The sequence below is a fragment of the Chiloscyllium punctatum genome, chromosome 9 (assembly GCF_047496795.1).
Source record: "Chiloscyllium punctatum isolate Juve2018m chromosome 9, sChiPun1.3, whole genome shotgun sequence".
NCBI classification, from domain to species: Eukaryota; Metazoa; Chordata; class Chondrichthyes; order Orectolobiformes; family Hemiscylliidae; genus Chiloscyllium; species Chiloscyllium punctatum.
In genome coordinates this window covers 48531122-48546681 of record NC_092747.1, presented here as the reverse complement: position 1 = coordinate 48546681, position 15560 = coordinate 48531122, and the positions used below count along the sequence as shown (strand labels likewise).

The following is a 15560-nucleotide window of genomic DNA, read 5'->3' as shown; positions in this document are numbered from 1 at the left end:
TAGCCGGCATTGCTTGGAAATCTGTATTTTATAGTTGCCTTTGAATCCTCACAGCTCCCTATATTCATGTGCAAAGCTGGCTAGGCTGTATTCTGAAGTGCAGTCTGCCAGAAATTTGAGAGAAACTGGTGTCTCAATAGATGCTCTGCATCTCCTTTCCCACTCTGCATGCCAGTTCCATTGTTCTCAACTTGCCCACTCCCAAACCTCCAGATTTGTAGTAGAATTTTCCCTTTTCTCACACAACAAACCTAACTTTAGATCAATACAGATTCCTTTATGCATTTTGTAAAGAAAAGGGTAGGATTTTTTTTCCATCTCTGAGCAGATAAAAGATTAAAGGATGAGGACTGTGAGCAATAATGAACACTTTTAGCTTTCTAGGCTTTAGCTTTGGAAAATGTACTCTCAAACTTTTGTTTTTTTTTTGCATTAGTTTCTTGTTTGCTGGCAAAGATTAGGGTTGATTAAATATCTCCTTGACTCCCTGTTGCTACAAGTCAGAAAGTATTCCTCTTCTGAGTGAAGAAAGGTTTTCAGTTACCAAGCTGCTGAGGTAATTCTCAGGCGAAGCTGAATCTAGGATCTGATTGAACTGTTACTTAAGTCTTAAAACATTGAATTGAAAGTTTGAAAATGACATTAAAAAAAATCCAAGAAATGCTCAGGTCTGGCAGCATCTGTAGAGGGAAATTCAGCATTTGTGTTGCAGACCTGTGGCCTTTTGTTAGAACAGTTTGTTATGAAGATGTGGGTGTACTGTACTTTTTAAGAGAATTAAAAGCTCACAGAACTACGTCACAGCACCAAGTGTTCTGAATAAGATACAATGTAATGTGTGGTCCAGCAGCTAGGGTAGCTGGTTGCCTGGAGACAAAAACAGATTTGAGTTAGGCCAATTAGTTTAAATTATACCCCCAAAAAAAGCAAACTCCAATCAAGTTTGAATTTAGTATATTGACAATATTAAAAGCCAATGACACAATCCGATGCTTTGAGGTATATAAGACTAGGAAAAATTGAACTGTTGAAGGAGAACTCCCAAAAGACCAACAGATGTAAGCTGCTAGTCAGAACTATCAGAGAAGGAGCTTGCACAGAGAAAAACATCAACACAGACTGAGAGAGCAAATCCACCAAGGAAAACATAAAGAGAAGATTCAACCGCTGGCTGGTTTTAAAATTTGAATTTTCCAGTAAATGTTGTTCGGGGGTTTTGCCAGGCTAGTAATATACAAGGGAAAGTAAAAGATAGGTTAGAGGAAGGAGTTGTAAATAGTTGTTAGTTAATTATTCTCTGTTATACTTGTAAAAATGAGCAACTTTATTTCTTATTTAAACTGTTAGCCTCTCAGAATTTCACTGATTACTGTATGGGATAAATCTTTTCTCTGCTGGTTTAAATTAAGCAGGAGGGTTTACCCAGTGACGTAACAAGTTCTCACGAAAAGTCTGGACCTGAAAGGAATCTCTGCCTCTCTTTCCATAGATTCTGTCAGATCTGAGTATTCCTAGTATTTTCTGTTTTCAGCATTGCCATATTTTGCATTGGTCCAGAAATCCAGAGTCTGCATGAATTCTTTTACAACTAAGTTACATTTACATTTCCTTCAAACACCTGATAAGCATTTCTTTGCCTCACGTACACCACAGACTCCCAAGTCACATTGAGAGGAAACTAATGGCAGCTCAGCAGCAATTTCTCCCCTTCCACAGGTCAAGGAAAATCCATTCATTGGACTTCTCCATTCTAATTAACGATAAAGCACAAAATATTGTTATTGTCAGAGGTTGTCTGCTGTTGAAAACTAGAGTATGATGCTGGAAAAGCACCGTAGGTCAGGCAGCATTCGAGGACCAGGAGAATTGACATTTCAGGAATGAGGCTTGTGGGCTCAGGGGGCTGAGAAAGAAATGGGAGTGGGGTGGGGGGGTAGCTGGGAATGCAATAGGTAGATGAAGGTGGGGGAGAGGTGATTTTGATCAAAGAGGAGGGTGGACCAAATAGATGGGAAAGACGATGAACAGGTCAGGAGGCTGGTGCCAAGTTGGAGAATTGGAACTGGGGTAAGGTGGGCGGGGAGGGGAAATGAGGAAACTGGTGAAATCATTATTAATCCCGTGTGGTTGCAAGGTCCCTAGGCGGAAAATGAGGTGTTCTTCCTGCAGGTGTTGGGTGCTTGGGGTTGGGGATGGAGGAGGCCCAGGACCTGCATGTCTTCGGTGGATGGGGACGGGGAGGGGGAGCGGAAGTGTTCAGCCATGGGGCGGGGGGTTGGTTGGTGTGGGTGTCCTAGAGATGTTCTCTAAAACAATCTTCAAGTTGGCGTCCTGTCTCTCCGATGTAAAGGAGACCACATCAGGTGAAGCGTGTATATTAGATGACATTTGTGGAAGTACAGGTAAATTTCTGTCAGATTTGGAAGGTTCCTTTGGGGCCTTCGACTGAGGTGTGGGCACAGATATTGCACTTTTGCGGTGGCAGGGGAAGGTGCCAGGAGTGGGGTGAGGGCTGGGGGGAGGCATGGATCTGACAAGGGAGTCGCGGAAGGAATGTCCTCTCCAGAACGCTGATCGGGATGGGGAGGGAAATATATCCCTAGTGGTGGTGTTTGTTTGTAGGTGGCGGAAAATGATGTGATGTTTGCAGAGGTTGGTAGGGTGGAAGGTGAGGACCGGGGGTTTCTGTCATTGTTGCATTGGGAGGGTTGGGTTTCAAGGGCAGGCGTGCGAGAAGTGGTGGAGATGTGCTGGAGGGCATTGTCAAACACGTGGGAGGGAAATTGCGGTCTTTGAAGAAGGAGGCCATCTGGGATTTTCTGTGGTGGAATTGTCACCCTGGGAACAGATGCGGCAGAGGCAGAGTTATTGGGAATAGGGGATGGCGTTCTTACAGGAGACAGGGTGGGAGGAGATGTCCTCCAGGTAGCTGTGAGAGTTGGTGGGTTTGTAGTAGATATCCGTGGTTAGTTGGAGCCCGGGGATGGAGATGGAGAGGTCCAGGAAGGGGAGGGATGTGTCAGAGATGATCCAGGTGAATTTGAGGTCGGGGTGAAAAGTGAAGTTGATGAACTGTTCAACCACCTCGTGGGAGCACGATGCACTGCCAATACAGTCAGTGATGTAGCAGAGGAAAAGGTGTGGTTGGTGCTGGTGTGGCTGCAGAAAATGGACTGTTCCACATGCCTGGCAAAGAGGCAGACATAGCTGGGGCCCATGTGGATGCCCATAGCTGCCCCTTGGACCATCACCTGGACCATCTCGCACACCTCCCTCCCCCTCCTGGACCTCTCCATCTTCATCTCTGGCAACTGACTGACCATAGACATTTACAAACCGATGGAATCCCAAAACTACCTGGACCATACCTCCCACCCTGCCTTCTATAAAAACGCCATCCCTTATTCCCAATTCCTCCGCAACTGTTCCCAGGATGACTGATACCACCATAGAAAATCCCAGATGGCAGCCTCCTTCAATGACCACAATTTTCCCTCTGATGTGGTTGATGATGCCCTCCAGCACATTTCCTCCACTTCCCGCACCTCCACCCTTGAACCCCACCCATCCCAATGCAACGAGGACAGAAACTCCCGATTCCATCATTCCTGATGAAGACTTTTGCCCGAAACATCGATTCTCCTGCTCCTCTGATGCTGCCTGATTCTCTGTGCTTTTCCAGCACCACCATCTCAACTCTGATCTCCAGCATCTACAGTCCTCACTTTCACCTGCTCTTGAAAACTGTTCAAATCCTAAGAAAGGTAAAGAGACAGAAAGTTGACGATATTTTAATTTGAACTGGCTATCTTAGCTTTCTTAATTTCCTTTTTATATGTGGTTTTTAATTCAATTTTTATACACCTTTAAGAAGCACTCTGTGGTATTGAGCCTTCAATAAGCTATTTTTTCTTAATCTTACCCATTAAGACTCTTGTCATTCAAGGGTTCTTTAACCTTGCTCCCACCTTTTTGCTTCAGAGGAACATACTTGCCTTGCACTACTTCTATTTTATCTTTGAATGTTTCCCACACATCTAACAGCTTTATCTACAAGTGGCTTTTCACCACACTGTATTTATTTAAATAGCCGTAGGTTTAGGAATCTGACTTTTTTTGTTCTGGGAGTACATTTGTTCTGAATCCCTTCTTTTATCTTCTTGAGTATTCTGCACTACTCTGACATTCGTTTACCTTCAGAAAGTTGTGCTCATTTCATTTTTGACAAATCACAATGGTCTTGCCTCAATTCAGTACCTTTAGTCTTAGTCTCATTTTGTCCTTTTCTAGCCTTACTAAAGCCAGTTGAATTATGATCACTGCTGCCATATTGTGATCACTACCCCTTCCACCTTTCTAGCTTGATTTCCTAAAGCTAAATCCAGCATTACCACTTCTTGTTTTGTGTGTGCTAAATATTGGCTGAACACAAACATTTTCCTTAATGTATTTGAAGATAATTGTATCCCAACAACCCCCAGTGAATCAAATTCTCCTAGTATTATTGCTAAATTGTTTCAACGCTGTCAGCCATTTACCTTTGTGTTTGCCATTCTCCTTGGATTAGCAATCTAAAGTATGTTCTTGGGTTTCAGCTAAGCGCCATTGTAGTACAACTTGGATAATATCTGTTCCAAATGTAGGCCGTGTTTACTGGAATCACTGATCATCTCCTATTCCTACGTATTCATCCCAAATCAGTCAACCCCATCTGAATGTATTGTAGCTGTCACAGTCACTTGTATACTTGCGGTTGTGCACCATCCATCTAATAAAAAAATTCTGTTAACAGCCCTGAGCGAATTATCTCCAGATCCGAGACAGAGTTCCCCAAGTTACCATGGTTCCAAGTGGCTCCCCCATATCATAAAGCTCCTGGGTGAAATGAATGTACGAGCTCTCCATTTTTATTCGCCTGCCCATTTGGGTCACAGCAAGGTTAATTTAAAATGGTTCCTTCCCTTATGGGTAGTTTTCTCCCAGACCAAATGAATTTATCTTTTCAAACAATAAGAAATGAGTACAAAAGAGAAGTTTAAAGATATACCAGTCAGTCTTTTTGGGTGGTTCATGAAGATTAGATAATGGAATATCGGTATTTGAATCGCTGATTTTGAGGCAGTCCCTCATTGTGTTTTTCTGTTGCACCTCTCTCTCTCTCTCTCTCTCTCTCTCTCTCTCTCTCTCTCTATTGGAAGATTCCCTGATGTTCTACAAGTTTAACCTTCTGTGGCTCCCAAACAGGCCTTTGCCAGACAGCAAATTTCTTTTGGCCTGTAGAAGTCTCCTTTTTTTTTCTTTTTAAAAAAAAATCACTGGAATTAAATGTTGAAAAATCTGAACGATACTTTGCTTCTGAAGCTTTGTCATGACAAGGATGACAGATAATAAAGCAAGTGACCAAACATGGCTTTTCTTCTGCAGAGGTACTTTTTCTAACTCCTCAGTGTTGCAGATAGCTAGCTAGTGAACTGATTTTAAATTTAGATGCAATGTACTTCTGTTGTATTTTAGCCCCTGGAGTCATCACTATATATTCTACAAGGTATATTTTACTTAATTTGTCTCTCTCTTTGTCCCAGCATGCATTTCAATCAGTTAATTTTCTGATTCTCAAAGGAATTTGCTAGTCATAGGTGGTTCTTCGTTGTGCTGATGATGGCACGTGAGGCATCCATTTTCTGGTGCAATCAGTTTCTGTTTCACAACAAAATATCAAGTTCCTGTTTAGTAACCTCTGCAGCTTCACTCACAATAGTCTGAATCTTCTAAAAACTGCTCTTAGTAATGTCTCTGAAACAGAGATCCAAGTCAGAATATATCAGTCTTCAAACCTGCTATAGAACTTGCTGAGCAATGAATGAAGTTAAGTGACAAGACATTATCAGGTTGGCAGGTGGAGTGACAAGTCTTAGGTTGAAAACAAAATTAGTCCGAGGCCTGGCAAAAGCAGGGATATGTGAAAAAAAATTGAGCTTCTAAATTTCCATGAAAGAATGCAAAATATAGGACAACCTCGATTATCCAAACGAGACGGGTGGGCAGTGTTTTGTTCAGATTACTGATTTGATCGTAAACAAAGGAGACATTTACGGGACCTTGCGATCTTATTCGGATAATCCGAAATTCAGATGATTGATCAGATAACCGAACACGCACATGCATGTAGAGCGCTTTATTTCAGTAAATGCGTGGGCTTCCTAATGTGCAAGTAGCTGAGATTTCATTGTTAATGAAAATAGAAAAGCTCATAAAGTCAGTGTCCCAGGAAATTCTATTTACTCTCCCCTTTGATATATGACAATCAAATTGTAATGTTTACAGAAGGAACAATGGATTGGGAGGAAAAAGGCAACAAATTTCATGATAAAACGTAAATAATTTAGCTGGAAATTATTTCCATAGATTATGAAGAGATCACTTGCAGAAACATAACAGGCCCTATAAAGTATCATAGATCAAGTAAATTGAGAAACTTAGAATTTGGACTGCACATGAACACCAGAAAAAATGGCAATCAGAAGATGTGGGTGACATGGTGGCTCAGTGGTTAGCACTGCTGCCTCACAGCATCAGGGGCCCGGCTTCAATTCCAGCCTCTGGTGACTGTGTGGAATTTGCACATTCTCCCCATGTTGCGTGGGTTTCCTCCCACAGTCCAAAGATGTGCAGGTCAGGTGAATTGGCCATGCTAAATTGAATCATAGTGTTAGGTGCATTAGTCAGAGGGAAATGGGTCTGGGTAGGTTACTCTTCAGAGAATTGGTGTGGAATATTTGGGCCACATGACCTATTTACACACTGTAGGGGATCTCATATAATCTATAATCTAATCTCGACTAGTGAAGATTAAAGTGGACGCAGTCAATTTGCCTGTAAAGCATGTAAGACACCACTTTTCGCTGTACCTTGGTACATTTGACAGTAATAAATCAAATCAAATCAAATCACACTGGAAGAAGTAGATGAATTTGACTACTTGGGACAAATGAAAACAGCAAAACGTAGATGCAGTGTCATAGTTAGAAGAGGTTTATAGATAACCATAAATAATTTTGTGAAAGAGAATGATATGTTGACAGCAGGAAAAGCGCCTACAAGATGATTCCTTCTACCAACTTTTCCATATGCCTGAGATAGCTGGACAAAAAAAATCTGAAGAAAAAGAATGAAGATCTTTGAAAAGTTGACACAAAGACAGATGCTTTACATTCTACATACAGGCCATAAAGCAAGTGAAGTGACACTTGAAATTGCAAGAACAAAAGTTTTTAAAAATGGCATCCAGGAAAGAAATCAATATTTTGACCAATTAATTAGAGCTGAAAAGGTTTTTAAAATTCTTTATGGGATGCAGATCCCTCTATCACAGTCAGCCAATGTTGCCCATTTCAAATTGCCCTTGAACTGAGTGTTTGCTATTTCAGATGGTCATTGGGAGTCACCAATGTTGTTACTGATCTAGAATCGCACATAGACCAGATAGGGCAAGAAGGGCAGATTTCCTTTCCTAAAAGACATTTAAAAACAGTTGGGTTTTTGAGAAAATAATTCATGGTCATCTGGATTGATACTATTTTTACATTCCAGATGTAATCAATTGAATTTTAATTCCACCAGTTGCTGGGCTGGGATTTGAACCCATTTTCCCAAAATATTTACCTGGCCCTCTGGGTTACTGGTTCGGAGATGTTACCCCAGTCCCACGATCTTTCTAGCCAGAGCCTGAATATACCAGATAACTAATGCCACATGTGCCATCATCAGCACAATGAAGCACACCTATGACTAGTAAATTCCCTACAGAAACTTAACATTTCTAAATGCATGCCAAGAGAAAAATAAAGACAAACCCAAGAAGAAATGCACCTTTAGAATTTATATTGATTGACTCTAGGGGAAAAATGCAAAATGATTGACAGCTGTGATATATTTAGAGGAGTTTGATTCATTTGCCAGGAATATATGTAGGGCTAAGGGTGGGCCACTGAGTAGCTTAAACCTTCCCTACCATTGAATGAGATTTTGTCTGATTTGTACTACAGTGACACTTGGCTGAAACCCAAGAATGTACTAGACCAGCCAGTCAGACAGAAGTAAAAGAGCAAACGTGGATAAATTGCTGAGAAATGCTGAAACAAAATGGGAATAATGATAAATGGCCCACCCAAAACAAGAATGCGTACTCATCGATTTAGCGTTAGGAATTGAAGATGGGCGTTTGAAGGCAGTGATTGTGACATGATTGTAATGTTTGTAATTCGATTAGATTTTGATCTGGAAAAGGACAAACCTAGATCAAAGAGTGAAGTTTTGAATTTGGAGAAAGCTAATTTTAATAAGCTGAGATGTGATTTGTTTACGAATTAACTGAAATCAGTTCTGAAATTAACTCCATATCAGAGCAGTGAAAGGTATTCAAGAAGCTGATAGAAAGTTTTCAGAACTCATGTACACCCAGAGGAAAGAAAAAATGGGCTTCCAAGTCTACAGCTGCCTAGATGTCAATGACCACTCAGTGGGGCAAGACAAAATGGGGAGCTTATGTCAGATATCAAAAGCTCAATATTACAGAAATCCTAGAGGTATCTAGAAAATGCAAACGTGAAATTAAAAGGAAATTAGGAAAGCTGAGGGTGGGTCTGAACAATCATTGCTCAGAAAAATCAAGAAAACCCCAAAACTATTTTATAAACATATAAAGCAAGTGGCTATTGAAAGAAAGAATGGGGCGAATAAGCGATGAAAACTGTTACAAATATATGGAAACAGGAGGCATTGCCATGGGTTCTTAACAAATACTTTGTCTGTTTTCACAATATGGAGGCATGATGCAGACATTGTAGTTGAGCAGGAGGAGGAGTGAGAGGTATTGGATGTAAGAGAGGAAGTATTGAGGGCGATAGCATCCTCCAAAAGCGGATAAGTGACCAGACGTGGATGATACCTATTGCAGGCTGCTCGAAGAAACAAGGGAGGAAGTAGCTGAGGTGCTGCCCATCATTTCTAAACATCTCCTGCTATACCCACAGCAGTTGGAAGACTGTAAGACTGCTATCGTTGTTCTGTCATTGTCAGCTTCATATTGTGCTGGCAAAGTATTGGAAAAAAGTTCTGAGGGACAGCAGAATTATATAGAGAAGTGCATATTAATCAAGCATAGTCAGTTTGAGTTTATGGTGCTATGATCATGAGTGTTAGGAGCAGGTTTTTGGACCATTTGGTTCCTTAAGCCTGATTGTTTGATAATATGACCAGGAGAGTTGGTGAGATGAGTAGTGCATTTGATGTAACCTCTGTGGATTTTAGCAAGGCTTTCATAAGGCCTTGTGAAAGTTGGATCCAAAATTCACTCTGCCGCACGAAACAGGGAAATGTTCAAGTATCTTTGTGTCCAGAAGGCTATTTCTAGTGGATTCCAGAGGGATCAGTACTGCTGTTGCTGAAATATCCTAATTATTTAGATTTAAATGTAGGGAATGTGATTAACATGATACAAAGAATGGTCAGTTGTGCAGAAAAAGTAACAAATGGAATTTAAATAATTTGTTCATAGGGTGTGGCATCTCTTGGGTTCGCTAGCTACCTATCACGAGTTGCCCTTGAGAAAGTGATGGTCAGCTGCCTTTTTGAATTGCCACAGTCTGTTAGGATTTTAGCCCAGTGATACTGTAGGATGGGTGATATATTTCCAAATCAGGATGATGAATAGCTTGGAGGGGAACTTGCAGGTGGTCCCATGTATCTGCTGCCCTTTTCTTTCTAGATCGTCGAAGTTGTGGGTTTGGAAGGTACTGTCTGAGCAGCCTTGGTGCCTGGCAGATGGAATTCAATGTAGACAACCGAGAGATGAAGAATTTAGGGAGAGCAACCAAGACAAAGGGCATATGCAACGAATGGTGGCATTCTGAGAAGTGTTGTCAATTCAAGGGATATTGGTTTGCATGTACAGAAACCAGGATGCTTGGATAAGGTGGTTAAAAAGACATACAAGAGACATTCCTTTATTAGCTAAGGTAAAGAATAAAAAGAGCATGGAGATACAAGATTCTAGCTACCAGATACTAGTCAGGCTACATATTGCACTTGGTTCCAGTCAGTGTGTTGTAGGACAGATGTGATTACACTTGAGGGTCTGGAGACGATTTATGAGGAGTTGCCAGAATTTTAACTTTGAGGAAAAATAGGTTATTTTCTGTAGAACAATGAAGGCTGAGGGTGAATTTAATTAAGGGTTAAACTGAGTCCAGATAGTATGCTTAAGAATGAAAGCGTCGATAACTAAGGGTCCACATTAAAATAATTTGCAGAATGTTTAGACATGTCATGAAAAATTGTTTTACCCTGAGGTCAGAGGAGATCTGGTACTCTTCCTGAAAAGGCAGCATTTAAAAATAGGAGACAGTAAGGACTGCAGATGCTCGAAGTCAGATGTGAAGCTGGAAGAGCGCAATAAGTCGGACAGTATCTGAGGAGCAGGAAAGTCAACATTTTGGGATGAAACCCTTCGTCATGACTGGGGGCGGGGGGTGATGGAAACCCAGAAGTAAACAGGTGAGGGGCTGGGGCTGGGGGAAGGGTAGGGGTGGGATGGTGATTGGGAAGGGTGGAACGTATAGGTGACTAGGAAGAGGGACAGGTTAGAATAGATCAGCGAGGCAGGGAGAAAGGGTTAGTCTAGACATGGGATAAGGCTGGAGCAGGAGGGACTTTGAAGGTGGTGAAGTCGATGTTGAGGTCATTGGGCTGGAAGCTATCCAGGCGATATATAAGGTGGTGTTCCTCCAGTTTCCATTTGGCCTCTGACAGTGGAAGGGGCCAAGGATGGTCATGTTGCCAGGGGAGTGGGAGCGGGAATTAAAGTTAGTGGCAACTGGAAAGTCAGGTTGGTTGGTGTGTGCAGAGCGCAGGTGTTCCACGAACTGGTCCCTGAGATGTATTTTGTCTCCCCAATACAGAGGAGACCACATTGGGAGCAATGGATGCAATAGATGAGGTTAGATGGTGTGCAGATGAATCTGTCAGATCTGGAAGGATTGTTTATGGCCTTGGACGGCGGTGTGGGAACAGGTGTTGCACCTCTTGTGGTTGCAGGGAAAGTGTCAGATAATTTAGCCCTATTAATCAGAGATCACAAACACAGATCTGACTGAGAACAGACAAGGATTTACTTAACAAACAGTGATATTGTGGAAGAGACTTGACTCCACTGAAACAGTCACTGACAGGCTGCTCAGAAGGAACCACAGCTTCTTCCTCGAACGGAGAATTCAGTGGAGTTTTATATCCTGACAACAATGAAGTGTGAGTTATGACAGAATGATGCGAGTTGTGCAACAAAGAGAAATAAAGTTCATTCATTGAAGAGATTATCCATGCACATGGATAGCAGTGAGCTGAGGGGTGCCTAGGTTAAGTTACGATATTTTACATTAGGATTAAATCTTGGCATAACATTCTGGGCCAAAGGGCCTGTTCTGTGCTGTACTTTTCTATGTTCTATTAAAGTTTCTGGTGTCTAACTGTTGAGTTTCTTAATTTATTCTGATCCTTGGCTGGAGTAGGTGTTAGTGGATTGCATCCGGGTATCAATGTGTTCATATTGTTGAGGGGCTAAACGAAATATCTTTGGTGCTTCCTTGTCTGGGTACTCTTTGTGAAAGCTTAACTCCTAGTGGGAGCCGCTGTGCCCTAAGGACATCAGAGGTGATGGGTTATTGTGAAGTGGGAGGAGCATTATCAGTTAATCTGAAGAAGTATATTCTCTTGGTCTGGGGCTGGATGAGTCATGTCCTGAGATTTGTGTGATGTCTGGGGTAGCTTGTTGACCAATGTGAGGCATTGTGGGTAGGCTTAGTGGCTAAGTGCAGACATTTTGTGTTGTCTGTTTTATGCCATGTCATGGAGAGGCCAGGACTCATATTTTCTCTCATAGAAAGGTACCAGGTGTGATGGAGAAGTTGCTGGGGAGTAGAATCAACCAGTAATGATTGAAAAATTATAGCAAGCAGGCAGTAAAGTGGATTTTGAGGTCAAGATGATATCAACCATGATCATATCAAATGGCGGAGCAGGCTCCTGGGACTGAATTGCCTAGTCCTATTCCTAATTCTAATATTCTCCTACTTGTGTACAAATAGACCACAATTTTTTAATAATGAATTATTATATTGCTTAAAAGTGTTCACGCTTGACCTGTTTCTCTATCGAATTGGCTAGAATAATTGATAGTCACGTTGCAAGCTTCATGGTTTAATCCATACACCATATTGTAAATCTGAAGTACTTAGAGAATGTATCATGTAGATTGCATGGCCTCCAGGTTTCAGATGAGTTCATCAAGGACTTATCCCTGAAATAAAGTCCGTATATGGAAATTTTGAATTAACATGGCCAGCAGTGCCATTTGATTAAAAATTCTGTAGTTGATTGTTGAACCTAACAGCTGAGCAGATTATTGAATGACATGTCCAACACTGAAAGTCGTCATATTTGTGTCCTGCTTTAATGTGTGAGAGCTGTATTGATTCCACTTTGCTGTAGGAATAGAAAGCTTAACGTGTGATTCATATCGCTGTCACATGGAATACACAAATCATATCTGACGTGACCAAAAAAATTGTAGGTTTTAAGAATGATTATTTATGGCCCTTTTAACTCTGGTCTCCTTATAAACCTTAGCTGTGACATTCAGTTACCAGTCTACAATTGATATTCATACAGATTACCTTTTTAAATTAGTCAGTTGAACCTTTATGCACATATCTACCATTGAACTTATATATGTATGCACCTCTCATATACAATACTTTGGTAATCCTAAAACATTACAATTTGAGTGGTAACTGCAAAACCAATTTTTTTTTACTACTTAACCTGTTCAGTCTTGGAAACATGAACTCATCTACTTTAGCACTGACCTCCCACTGAGCTCCTTGTGTCTGCACAAAGTCCATTAACATTTTATACATACAGTTTTAAGTGACAAGAAAAATTGTTCTAGAAAGAAACAACAAGATAATATGTAAGTAGCATTTTTCGCTACCTCAGGATGTCCCACTTACAAGAAGAATCTTTGAATTTTAGAGAAGCACAGTATTATTCTCTTTCACCATGTCGCCCCACGCGTCTCCCTCATTCCAGTGGGAATATCTACTCTTTCCGGTTTGGCAGTCAGACTCACCATTGTTCTGCTATTCCCGCATTCTGATCACTTAATATGCACTATCAGACCCTTTCTCCAAACCCCTCCACCCCCAGCTGTTGCATAAATGCTGCTTCCTCCTTACTTCACGTCAGCTCTGATGAAGGGCTTATGCTCAAACCGTTGATTCTCCTCCTCGGATGCTGCCTGACAAGCTGTACTTTTCCAGCACCACGCACTTCGGCTCTGATGGAGAATCATCTGCACTTGACATGTCAGTTTACTGTCTCTCCATTGGATGCTGCCTGATCTGTGATTTCCAGCATTTTTCAACGCAGATTTCAGCCTCTGCAGCAATATGTTCCCACAAACAACCATGTGTTAATGATCAGATAATGTGTTTTAGTGTTGCTGTTGAGGGGTAATGGCTAGTTCAGGGTGTGGAATTACCTTACTTTTTTTTTAAACAATGCTCTAAGATCTTCAAATTGCATAGGTAAGGTAGACTTGCCCAAATGACATTTTTCCTAGTGTTGCAATCTCTCAGTATGGCATAAAAGTCTTGGCCTAGGTTGCCCGCTCAAATATTTGAAGTGGGTCTTGAATATGCATTACGTTCTTTCACCAAGGCAGCAACATGTTCCTCTACATTATCAATTTAAAACACTTGAAAATTGCATTGTTAACACTTGGAATTGCAATGGATCTGTGCACCATTCAGAAAATCATTTGGGTAAATAGCATTGGCTATATAGCTCAGTTATACACATTTCCCATTTAGTGCTTCAACCTGTAGCTGAGTTACAAGATAAACATTCATGGGCAATTGCCAAAATCTTATGTATAGGTTGATGCTCAATAGTTTGCAGATTTTTTTATCATTTATTTTTAAATAAGAGATGTTTTAAGGCACAACCTTGCAGTTATACTTTCAAATTTACCTTAATGTCAACCTACAGTGATTCTAGGTAAATTTGGTTATTGATTCAAAGTATTTGTAAAACATCTGGAGCAGTAGACGTTTCTAATGAAGGGATTAGTTGGTTCAAAATTGCATTAATTTAATGAGGGCTATGATTTGCTGTGAAATTAGTTTAGAGGAGGATAAAGTGTTTGTAAAAATGCTAGAGATAAATATTGAAAGAATAGCAAATTTCTTTGAGCTTATGGCAGTTGAGCTGGAAACCAGATAATTCATTACAAGGGGTCTCAGGTGATTAACCAAGTTTAAGGACTTTGAGATGGCACAGTACACTGGCTAACCACTTTTTGAAACATATCAAGATTTTTACTACCAATTATGCTCAATAAGCTGATGAAATAATATTGTCATATTTCCCAAAATAAAATAAAATCAGAGGAGATAGCAGGAACAGCCTAAGTAAGAGAGAGTATGTTAAATAAAGCTAAACATAGATTTTTAAAGATAGTTGTCAACATTAATAAAAATTGCATCTTTCTGATTGCTATGTCTTCATTAAATAGCAAATGGTTCATATGAAGATGATTGCAAATAAAAGTTGTTTTTCATTATTTGGTCAACCTTTGCAAAAAAATGAACACTCCCTTCATCTAAAGGAGAAAATATCTGGGATTTATTCCCTTTCATGAATTGCATAATTCTGAAATTATCCATCAACTCCATTAACGTTACCAACTTGCTTTTGTATAGCACCTTCACATAGCAATGCTTTACCAGAGTTTACCAAGCAGACTTTACCATTACACCTTAGGAGGAAGTGTTGTTGCAGGCAACAATAGCTTTGTCAAAGAGGTGATTTTTAAAGATCAATTTAAAAGACAAGAGAAGTCGTGAGAAACAGAAGTTTAGGCAAAGAATTTCAAAACTCAGGGCTGAAGGTACAGCCATCAACTATGAAGAGATTAGAAGTGTTATTGTACGAAATGCTATAATTTTGAGAAGTGCAGAAATGTTGAAGTCATGTAGGGCTGGCGAAGGTTACAGGGGGGAGAGAGAGAGATGAGGCTTTGGCTGCGTTAAGCAAGGGTGAGAATTTTTAAAATAGAGGTGTTGTCTCACAAGAAGCCAATGTAGGTCAACCAGGTCTGGAATAATGTATACAGTTCTGGTCACCGCATTATAGGAAGAATGTGGAAGCTTTGAAAAGGGTGCAGAGCAGATTTATTAAGATGTTGCCTGGTATGAAGGGAAGGTCTTGCAAAGAAAGGCTGAGGGACTTGAGGCAATTTTCATTAGAAAGAAGATCATGGAGAGGTGACTTAATTGAGACATATAAAATAATCAGAGGGTTAGATAGGGTTTTTTTTCCTCTGGCGATGGCTAGCACGAGGGGACGTAGGTTTAAATTGAGGGGTGATAGATTTAGGACAGATGTCAGAGGTAGTTTCTTTACTCAAAGAGTAGTAGAGGCATGGTACTCACTGCTTGCAACAG

The 15560-nt window shown here is 40.7% G+C and overlaps 1 protein-coding gene across 2 annotated transcripts in view; it reads left to right on the top strand.

Annotated features, from left to right (window-relative positions):
* ddx10 (DEAD (Asp-Glu-Ala-Asp) box polypeptide 10) overlaps nucleotides 1-15560 on the top strand; it is a 198265-nt gene that overhangs the window by 113559 nt on the left and 69146 nt on the right. The gene's annotated exons all lie outside the window — the stretch shown is intronic.